A 10,067-nucleotide genomic window follows, 5' to 3' on the forward strand; every position below is an offset into this window, starting at 1 on the left:
GTTCATGCCATTCTCCTGCCTCAGCCTTCTGAGTAGCTGGGTCTATAGGCATGTGCCACCACACACTACTAAATGTTTGTGTTTTTTGTACCATGGTGGTCTTGAACCATGTATCCGCCTGCCTCGGCTTCCCGAAGTACTAGGATTAGAGGCGTGAGCCACCGCACCCGACTGAAATGGGTTAACTTTTTTTTTTTTTTTTTCTGAGACGAAGTCTCGCTCTGTCACCCAGGCTGGAGTCAATGGCAATTTCAGTGCAACTCCCGCCTCCTGGGTTCAAGCGATTCTCCTGCCTCAGCCTCCCAAGTAGCTGGGACTACAGGTGTGTGCCACCATTCCCGGCTAATTTTTGCATTTTTAGTAGAGACGGGGTTTCACCATATAGGCCAGACTGGTCTCGAACTCCTAACCTCATGATCTGTCCCCCACCGCTTCCCAAAGTGCTGGGATTACAGGGGTGAGCCACCACGCCCGGCCAACTTTATTTTCTTTTTTTTTTTTGAGAGGGAGTCTCGCGCTGTCACCCAGGCTGGAGTGCAGTGGCCAGATCTTGGCTCACTGCAAGCTCCGCCTCCCGGGTTCACGCCATTCTCCTGCCTCAGCCTCCCGAGTAGCTGGGACTACAGGCACCCGCCACCTTGCCCAGCTAGTTTTTTGTATTTTTTAGTAGAGACGGGGTTTCACCGTGTTAGCCAGAATGGTCTTGATCTCGACCTTGAGATCCGCCCGTCTCGGCCTCCCAAAGTGCTGGGATTACAGGCTTGAGCCACCGCGCCCAGCCCTTTATTTTTTTTATACTGACACATGGCCATGCAGTTCTTGAGTAATGCACAGAGAAAACGGAAGCAGTGAAGTAGAAACAACTTGAGGAAATAGTACACGGTGAACTCTAGAACACGAAGCCCAGGGTGGAGGAGCCTCAGGGGCAGGGGCCAAGGGTCACAAGGAGGCTGTTATGTGAAGAAAGCAGCGGACAAGGCACCAGAGGGAAGAGGAGAGAGGGGCAGCTGAAGGGCAAGGAAGAAAGGACAGTTCTCAGTTTTGCTGGAGGCCTCAATGGCAGCCAGAATGCTTGGCCAAGCGCTAGAGAAGCCAGACCAAGAAGCCCCTTTACCCTCTGGAGACACAGAGAAACCTCCCCATGGGTCAGGTCCAGCTGCCCATCCTAGGACACCACACAGGGAGCAGATGTCTCACCTGGCCCAGCACAATTCTCCGGACCCGGGCTGGAGGAAGGGGACTGACCCCTCTCTTTATCTCACCCTTTCCTGCCCAGAACCTCTGTCCATGGCCAATGGATGACCTCAGGCCAAGAATGCAATAACTTGGCCTGACGTTGTGAAGTCACGGTCCATCTAGGGAGGGGCAAGAAGATGACCAGAAACATCTCGGGAGGGGCTGGCAAGCTGCCTTATGTGTGTGGTCCTGTGCTGCAACGACACATTCCTCACTCACCTCTACAACGATCATGGCACGAGGGAGGAAACAGGGGTGCAGAGGCTAAGGAATGTGCCCAAAGCCCTACAGCTAGTATATTAGTTATCTACTGCTGTTTAACAAATTGCCCCAAAATTTAGATGTGTAAAACAACAAAGAGGTCTAACTCATGGTTCCTGTGGGTCTGGAATTCAGGAGAGGCTGGGCTGGGTGGCCTGGCTCAGGCTCGCTCGTGAAGTTGCCATCAAGATGCAGCCAGGGCTGGTCAGGTGCGGTGACTCACACCTGTAATCCCAGCACTTTGGGAGTCCAAGGCGGGCAGACCGCCAGGTCAAGATTTTGAGACCAGCCTGGCCGACATAGTGAAACTCCGTCTCTACTAAAAATATACAAACATTAGCTGGACATGGTGGCAGGCGCCTGTAATCCCAGTTACTCAGGAGACTGAGGCACAAGAATCGCTTGACCCCAGCAGGCAGAAGTTGCGGTGAGCCGAGATCGCGCCATTGCACTCCAGCCTGGGCAACAAGAACAAGACTCTGGCCCCCCAACCCCCGAAAAAAAAAAAATTGCAGCCTGGACTGAGTCATATAGAGGCTAGAGCAGGGCTGAAGGATGCACTTCCTAAAAGATTCATTCCCATGTTCCCACAGCTGTGGGCTGGAGGCCTCAGTCCCTCACCACTGGGGCCTTTTCCCAGGAGTGTGTGCTTTCAAGCCTTGGCAGTTGGCACTCCCCCGAGCAAGTGGCCCAAGAGAAAGAGAACACAGGCAACATAGAAGCCGCCGCGTCTTTATGACCTAACCTCAGAAGTGACACACCATCACTTCCAACACATCTGCTGGTCACACACAACAACCCTGATAGAAAGAGATCGGGTGTGCTTTGGGAGGCTGAGGCAGGAGCACTGCTTGAGGCCAGGTGTTTGAGACCAGCCTGGGCAACAAAGTGAGACCCTGTCTCTAACAACAAAAAAAAACCTTTTTAAATGTTTTACAAAGTGAAACAGGACTGTACAAGGGTATGAAATCCAGGAGGGGCCATTCCTGGGGGCCCCTTCAAGCTAGTTGAGGACAGAGTCAGGATTCCAATCTCAGGGAGAGAAAGAGAGAAGCAAGAAGCACAGGCCCGGCCTGGTCCCTGCAGGTGTGCACACCAGAAGGCCCTGAGTTACAAAGCCAGGGAAGGAAGGGCTCTCCCAGCAAGGATCCCAAGCTGGTTGGCATTTCTAGACTGACCCTACAGCTACTCAGTAGCACCTGGAAAGGGGACTAAAGGGGAAAATGGGGGGCAGGGAGATCAGGTGAGAGAAAAGGGGGCTCTCAAAAGACCACAACACTGGCCGGGTGCGGTGGCTCACACCTGTAATCCCAGCACTTTGGGAGAGTGAGGCAGGTGGATCACTTGAGGTCAGGAGTTGGAGACCAGCCTGGCAAACATGATGAAACCCCGTCTCTACTAAAAATACAAAAATTAGCCAGGCATGGTGGTGCATGCCTGTAATCCCAGCTACTCAGGAGGCTGAAGTATGAGAATCACTTGAACCCAGGGAGGCGGAGGTTGTAGTGTGCTGAGATTGAGCTACTGCACTCCAGTCTGGGCAGCAGAGGGAGACTCTGTCTCAAAAAAAAAAAAAAAAAAAAAAAAGCAAAAGAAAAGAAAAAAAAGACAACATGGTCTCCTGTCTGCCTCTGGCCCACAAGGCCCTGGTCACATGTCTGAGGCTCCCAATATACATTTGCTGGGCTGCAGATACGTGGATGGAAGATACATTCAGTGGTTTCCAAGCCACCGGGTAAATATCCTCCCATATAAGGCATGCCAAGAGAGAATCAGACTTGACGGGGAGTCAGGAAACAGAAAGTTGCATGAGATGTTACGCAAGTAGTTTCCCCTCCTTAAACCTCAGTTTTCCCTGAGGTAAAATGGGCTGGCTCAACAACTGCTAAAAGTCCCAAAAGTGGAAAATATCCAATGTTGGTAGGAATGTAGAGAAAGGGGTGCCTTCATAAACCAATGATAGCAACATAGTATTTCCTTTAAACCTGAGCAGTGGGAATTCCTGTCCTAGGCCTTTCTCTCTAAAAGGCAGAATAATGGCCTCTCCAAAGATGTTCTCATTCTAATCTCCCAACCTGTGAATATGTTATTATGTGGAGAGATGAATTAATCAGCTGGCCTTACAACTAGATAATTATGGCTGGGCATGGTGGCTCACACCTGTAATCCTGGCACTTTGGGAGGCTGAGGCAGGAGGATTGCTTGAATCCAGGAGTTCAAAGCCAGCCTGGACAACATTAGCAAGACCCTGTCTCTAAAACAAAAGAAAAAAAGATAGCCGGGCACAGGCCGGGCGCGGTGGCTCAAGCCTGTAATCCCAGCACTTTGGGAGGCCGAGACGGGTGGATCACGAGGTCAGGAGATCGAGACCATCCTGGCTAACACGGTGAAACCCCGTCTCTACTAAAAAATACAAAAAACTAGCCGGGCGAGGTGGCGGGCGCCTGTGGTCCCAGCTACTCCAGAGGCTGAGGCAGGAGAATGGTGTAAACCCGGGAGGCGGAGCTTGCAGTGAGCTGAGATCCGGCCACTGCACTCCAGCCTGGGCGACAGAGCCAGACTCAGTCTCAAAAAAAAAAAAAAAAAAAAAAAAAAAATATAGCCGGGCATGGTAGTATGTGCCTGTGGACCCAGCTACTCGGGAGGCTGAGGTGGGAAAATGACTTGGGCGCAGGAGATCAAGGCTGCAGTGAGCTATGATGGGGTGCCACTGCTCTCCAGCTCCCGTTGGGGAGAGGCAGACATCGCTGCCCACAGACCTGCCTCTGACTCAACTGTGTCCACCCTCCCTGCTCCCTACTCCCAAGTCACAGATGACTCAGCAGTGACCCTGTGTGCCAGGCCAGGTCCAAACTGAGAGGGAAGGTGTCCTTTTCACACTGCTAATGATGAGAGTGGCTCTTTTTAGCTAGGCAAGTGCAGATGGGAGCCTGGACGGGGCAGAAATGTTCCCCAGGCCCTGCCTGCGGTTTCTGCCTGGGCCTTGGCTGCTGCTGTGTGTGAGCTGCACGTGAGCCTGTCACAGTGAGCTGGGACGAGCTGGGCCACACCTACCCTGGGGCGCCCCAGGGAGCAGGACGCTCTGGGGCCCAGCACGTTGCCCTGGGCCTGTGGCCGGAGTCAAGTCCTCTCTCCTCCTGCTGGCTTTTGGAAAGGCTTGGCTGTGTTGGGGAGTCTCTCTTGGTTCTTTCAGGAATTTCTGTTCAGGCTTACTCCTCCTTATCAGCTCTTTTATCCATCTCAGAACGTCCTGTGTCTCCGTGTAGGAGAGTGGCTTCCTAACCCTCCTAACTGCACGTACAGGCACAGGAAAGACGTCTCAGGGCATCTGGTTATAGGGAAACAAGGGGAGCAGGGACGTGGCTTTAATTGGAGCACTCGGCTGGGCTGCTTGGGGAGACTCTCCCGTGTGTTCTTCCTCTGGATAGAACCACCACCTCCTGGGCGTCACTGACAAGCTCCATCTTAACCTCCAAAGCCACAGAACTAGGGGCTCAGAGCCAGAGCTGGCAGCTGACAGCTGATGATGCCATTGCCTGAGCTCATGACAGCCAAGTCCTTCTGTGGGTCACCTTTCTCCTCACCCAGCCCCTTTCTCTTACCTTTTTAAAGGCTCGTGTGTTTTCTCTCTTTACCCTGCGCTTGCTCATGTCAACTCCAGTTTTATCCAGCACATCCTTAGAGCCATCACCTGGCATGCAGGTGCCTTACACTCTACGGTGGAACGTGGGGTACCGTGTGTCCACACAGACGTGCTTACATGGAATTACAGTTGTGGGTTTATCCAAGGTGAGGAAGATTTCACCTGCTGTTTAATAGACCTGGGGCCATGTGCCTCCCCACACGTGGGCAAGGACAGGTGGAATGTCAGGACCACACTCTGTGGCTTCTCGGCACAAAGGGGAGGGGAGGGAGGCTGTGGTCGCTGCCGGCCTAGGTGCCCCAGGTGCCTTGCCTTTCTCTGGGACGCAGCTGGGGGCTGGCTTCTGAGGGATTCTTTTCTCCCCTCTTTGGCCGCAGCCAGGGCGGTGGGCAGTCCTGGTGTGGAGCACAAGCCTCTCCACCGTAGTGAAATGGCTCTGCACCACGGCTACCACGTGGAACCTTAACTTGCGGAAGGCTTGTTAACAATTCTTTTTGAGAGAGATGGCTGGTCATGCCACAGCCGCTGGGGACTCCGCCTACTCCAGCCCTCTTGGGACACACTGTGGGATTTGCGGCCCTTCCCCAGAGGAATTGTGGAGACTCTCCCATGGCACAGACCCCCAGGCACCAGCACAGGGCTCTGGGTGACTCAGAACTGACATTTGTCTCTGACAAGATCAGCTGTAGGCTCGCCGCCCAGAGAAGACCACTGTGAGCATTTTGGCCTATATCCTGCCCCGCCATTTGTTCACTTTTTCAACTAAATTGGGAACATCCGACACACGCTGTTTGCATCGTCTTCTCACTTGATATTCTAAGCATTTTCCCATGTCATGAGTTTCTCAGAAACACGTTTTTAACAATTGTAGTGTTTAGTTGTCCATTTACTATAATTTATCTGACCATTTCCCTACTGTAAAATATTTAGACGGTTTCTGATTTTTCCACTATTTAAATAATGCTGTGATGAATATCCTTAAAATCTTCTGATTTCTTACTTTTTTCCCCCCTTAGATGCCTAAAAGTGGTATTTTGAGGTCAAAGAGTTTGTTCATTTTAAATATATTTTTCTGTCTCTCTCTCAACCTTATGTTTAGATGCTCAGAGTTCCAGTAGCAGAACCACCTTAGTTGTGTCCTGCAGATTCTGAACAAATCAGTTTCTGATAAACTGTGTGTGTTCCAAAGAATGTCTGAATAAGACCGCTCTTTATTTAAATGCTAAGAGGATGTCATTGCTGCAATCCATTTGTGGCCGATTTTTTCCAAGAGCCAGTTTCCTTGTTTTGGTTGCAAGAACCTGGCTCCGCCTGCACGTCAGCTCTCTGCCATCCCTGCTGCTGTGGCTTTCAAGGGCTTGGTGGTATTTTCAGAACCTTGTACTTTGTGTCCACAATGGTACTGAATTTGTATCTGCACAGTCAGCAGAGATAACAAGTGTTGAACTGACCTTGCCACATGTTTAGTGAATGATTTGTAATTAAGTTTATAGACTCAGAAAGTACATTAGGCCATTTGGAATCAGTAGCAGAGCAAAGCCTCTACTTGAAAAAAACCATGTCGCTGATTGGGTTTTCTGAGTGCATTTGTCTCCCCGCTTCCGCCCCTGCTTCAGGCCTTAGTGGTTCAGAAGAGCCCGGCAGCCAGGCTGGCTTTTTCATTGTAGGGCGTGGTTGTCCCAGCTGGTGTAGATTTCAGGCCGTCTCTTCCCCACTCCCTGCCCACAGTATTGCAGATTGCCTGGCTGGCGGCAAGTCCAGACCACCTAAATTTGGTTGGATTTTTATTTCTCCACTTTAGTTGGGGTCCATTGATTGTACGGGGGAACATGCAGGAGGTTTTTCTAGGCACCGCGTTCAGTGCTGCTTCACTCTACCAGAGAGTATGGCCAAATAGCACAGAATTTGGTTTCTTGCCCTCCTCTGAAGCCTGAGGCTTCCTTGCCTGGCTGGTCCACAGAGCCGGGGTGCTCACTGCTGGGACTTCAGAGCGCAGCTGCTGTGAGAATACGGTGAAGGTACTATGTTCTGGAAGATGTTGTCATACACTTTTCCCCAGTTATTTTCTTTTTTTTTTTTTTTTTTTTTTCTGGAGACGGAGTCTCACTCTGTCGCCCAGGCTGGAGTGCAGTGGCCGGATCTCGGCTCACTGCAAGCTCCGTCTCCCGGGTTCACGCCATTCTCCTGCCTCAGCCTCCCGAGTAGCTGGGACTACAGGCGCCCGCCACCTCGCCCGGCTAGTTTTTTGTATTTTTTAGTAGAGACGGGGTTTCACTGTGTTAGCCAGGATGGTCTCGATCTCCTGACCTCGTGATCCGCCCGTCTCGGCCTCCCAAAGTGCTGGGATTACAGGCTTGAGCCACCGCGCCCGGCCTCCCCAGTTATTTTCAAACTCAAACCTGACATGAACCTATGTTGACTCACTGGGTGGGGTCCCTTCTTACGCAGCACACGTGGCAAGTGCCTGAATTGGGGCTGGAGGCACTTCAGAGCCTCTGAGGGGCCACCACTTCTGGCCCAAAATTGCAGGGTTGTAGATGAGGCTGCCTGTGGAGAACTGATGTGAGGAGGAAGCTGTTTCCAACAAAGAGCACTTTGATCTGTTGCTATGGCTGTGGTGAGCACAACTGAACGAGCCTATGTGTGTACCTGAATTTTCCCCATAACTCATTTCTTCAATATGAAGAAACACCAAACTATGTACAGGGAACTTTTTACAAAAGGCAGACCTTTTTTTAGCCGTGTAACCCACGTAGCCTAACCATCTGGCAGAATGACTACAAATAGGGGTCATTGTGCTGGTAAAAGCCTCTATTATGACTGTAAGTTGGACGTTGGCAAAATTTAATTGTTACAGTATTTAGAGCTGCTGTAGCTGTTCCTTCACAACATAAAATAGGAGAAATGACGAGTACGTCTTTCAGGCGGGTGGCAGTCAGAACATGCGTAATCTCTACCTGGTCTGTAGCTGTAACTGTGATGTACAGGCAAAGCAAAAATTAGGAGACTTATGAAAACAAATAATGTAATTATATTAGGATATACACTTTTGTAATTTTATTCTTTTTTTTTTGAGACAGTCTCACTCTGTCGCCCAGGCTGGAGTGCAGTGGCTGGATCTCAGCTCACTGCAAGCTCCGCCTCCCAGGTTAACGCCATTCTCCTGCCTCAGCCTCTTGAGTAGCTGGGACTACAGGCGCCTACCACCTCACCCGGCTAGTTTTTTGAATTTTTAGTAGAGATGGGGTTTCACCGTGTTAGCCAGGATGGTCTTGATCTCCTGACCTCGTGATCCACCCGTCTCGGCCTCCCAAAGTGCTGGGATTACAGGCTTGAGCCACCGCGCCCGGCTGTATTTTTATTCTTATATAAGGTTATTTGCTGGCTATTGGTGGCCTCTAATTCAGCCTGCTAAAAAAATTTTTTTTTTTTTTTTTTTTCTTGAGACAGAGTCTCACTCTATCGCCCAGGCTGGAGTGCAGTGGCCTGATCTCGGCTCACTGCAGCCTCTGCCTCCTGGGTTTAAGCAATTCTCTTCCTCAGCCTCCCAGTAGCTGGGATTACAAGCGCCCACAACCATGCCCGACTAGTATTTTGTATTTTTAGTAGAGATGGGAAATCACCATCTTGGCCAGGCTGATGTTGAACTCCTGACCTCGTGATCCACCCGCCTCGGCCTCCAAAGTGTTGGCATTACATCGCGCGCGGCCAAATTTTTTTTTTTTTTTTTTTTTGAGACGGAGTCTCCCTGTTGCCCGGGCTGGAGTGCAGTGTCGCGATGTCAGCTCACTGCAACCTCCGCCTCCCGGGTTCAACTGATCCTCCTGCCTTAGCCTCCCGAGTAGCTGGGATTACAGGCAGGTGCCACCATGCCTGGCTAATTTTTTGTATTTTTAGTAGACAGGGGCTTTCACCGAGCCAGGCTGGTCTCGAACTCCTGACCTTGTGATCCGCCCACCTTGGCCTCCCAAAGTGCTGGGATTACAGGCGTGAGCCACTGCACCGACCACGCCCGGCCTAAATTCTAATATACGAATTATATGGATTGAATTCATGTTCGGGGCCACGTTGTTGTATGCATAGAGGTACAGCCTTAAATGTGAACAATTACTATAAACTATATTTTAAAACTTTTTTCTGACTTTATTACATAAATTTTCTTCCTTTTTTTTTTTTGAGATGGAGTCTCGCTCAGTCACCAGGCTGGAGTGCAGTGGCGAGATCTCAACTCATTGCAACCTCCGCCTCCCGGGTTCACGCCATTCTCCTGCCACCGCATCCCGAGTAGCTAGGATTACAGGCGCCCGCCACCAAGCCCGGCTAATTTTTGTATTTTCAGTAGAGACGGGGTTTCACCCTGTTGGACAGGATGGTTTCGATCTCCTGACCTCGTGATCCGCTCGCCTGGACCTCCCAAAGTGCTGGGATTACAGACTTGAGCTACCAGGCCCTGCCCTTATTATATAAATTTTGTATTGGGTCAATGATTTAATCATATCATTTAATGAATCTGTTTATTCTTTTTTCCCCCCCAAATATTTGTCCTTCAGGGGTAGTTACCAGATGATCAATTTTCCTCGTATATTCGGTAGTCTTGTAATAAAAAGCATGTAGAGTGTAGACGTCTGCTGGTGTGGCTCCTCCTTCGACCGGTGCAAGAGCTGGGGTCACGGTGTGGGTAGAGGCTAGGGTCTGGGTCAGGCGCTCACCCCGCTTGTGGGAAAGCGAGGCAGGTCGCCGCCGCAGTCCGTCAGCATTGGCGCCCAGATCACGCCGGTTCCGCTCCCGCCGGAAGCGGGCCTAGCCTCCTGCTTTTCCGGACCGGAACTTCCGCTTGTCGCGTGACGCCGGGGCGGGCGCTCTACCGGGGCGGACCTGTGGGCGGGACAGAACTCGGAGGACGCTATTAAAAGCCGGACGCTTCCGG

At 51.1% G+C, this 10,067-nt stretch overlaps 1 long non-coding RNA gene across 1 annotated transcript; it reads right to left on the minus strand.

The window, feature by feature from the left end:
• Positions 1-7,933: 7,933 nt before the first annotated feature.
• LOC135968826 (uncharacterized) lies at positions 7,934-9,942 on the minus strand. Its single transcript, XR_010583789.2, has 2 exons — positions 9,701-9,942; positions 7,934-8,114 (listed from the first exon to the last, which is right to left on the minus strand). It is a non-coding gene; the product is annotated as an uncharacterized lncRNA (long non-coding RNA).
• Positions 9,943-10,067: the final 125 nt, after the last annotated feature.

The sequence above is a fragment of the Macaca fascicularis genome, chromosome 20 (genome assembly GCF_037993035.2).
Source record: "Macaca fascicularis isolate 582-1 chromosome 20, T2T-MFA8v1.1".
Lineage (NCBI taxonomy): Eukaryota > Metazoa > Chordata > Mammalia > Primates > Cercopithecidae > Macaca > Macaca fascicularis.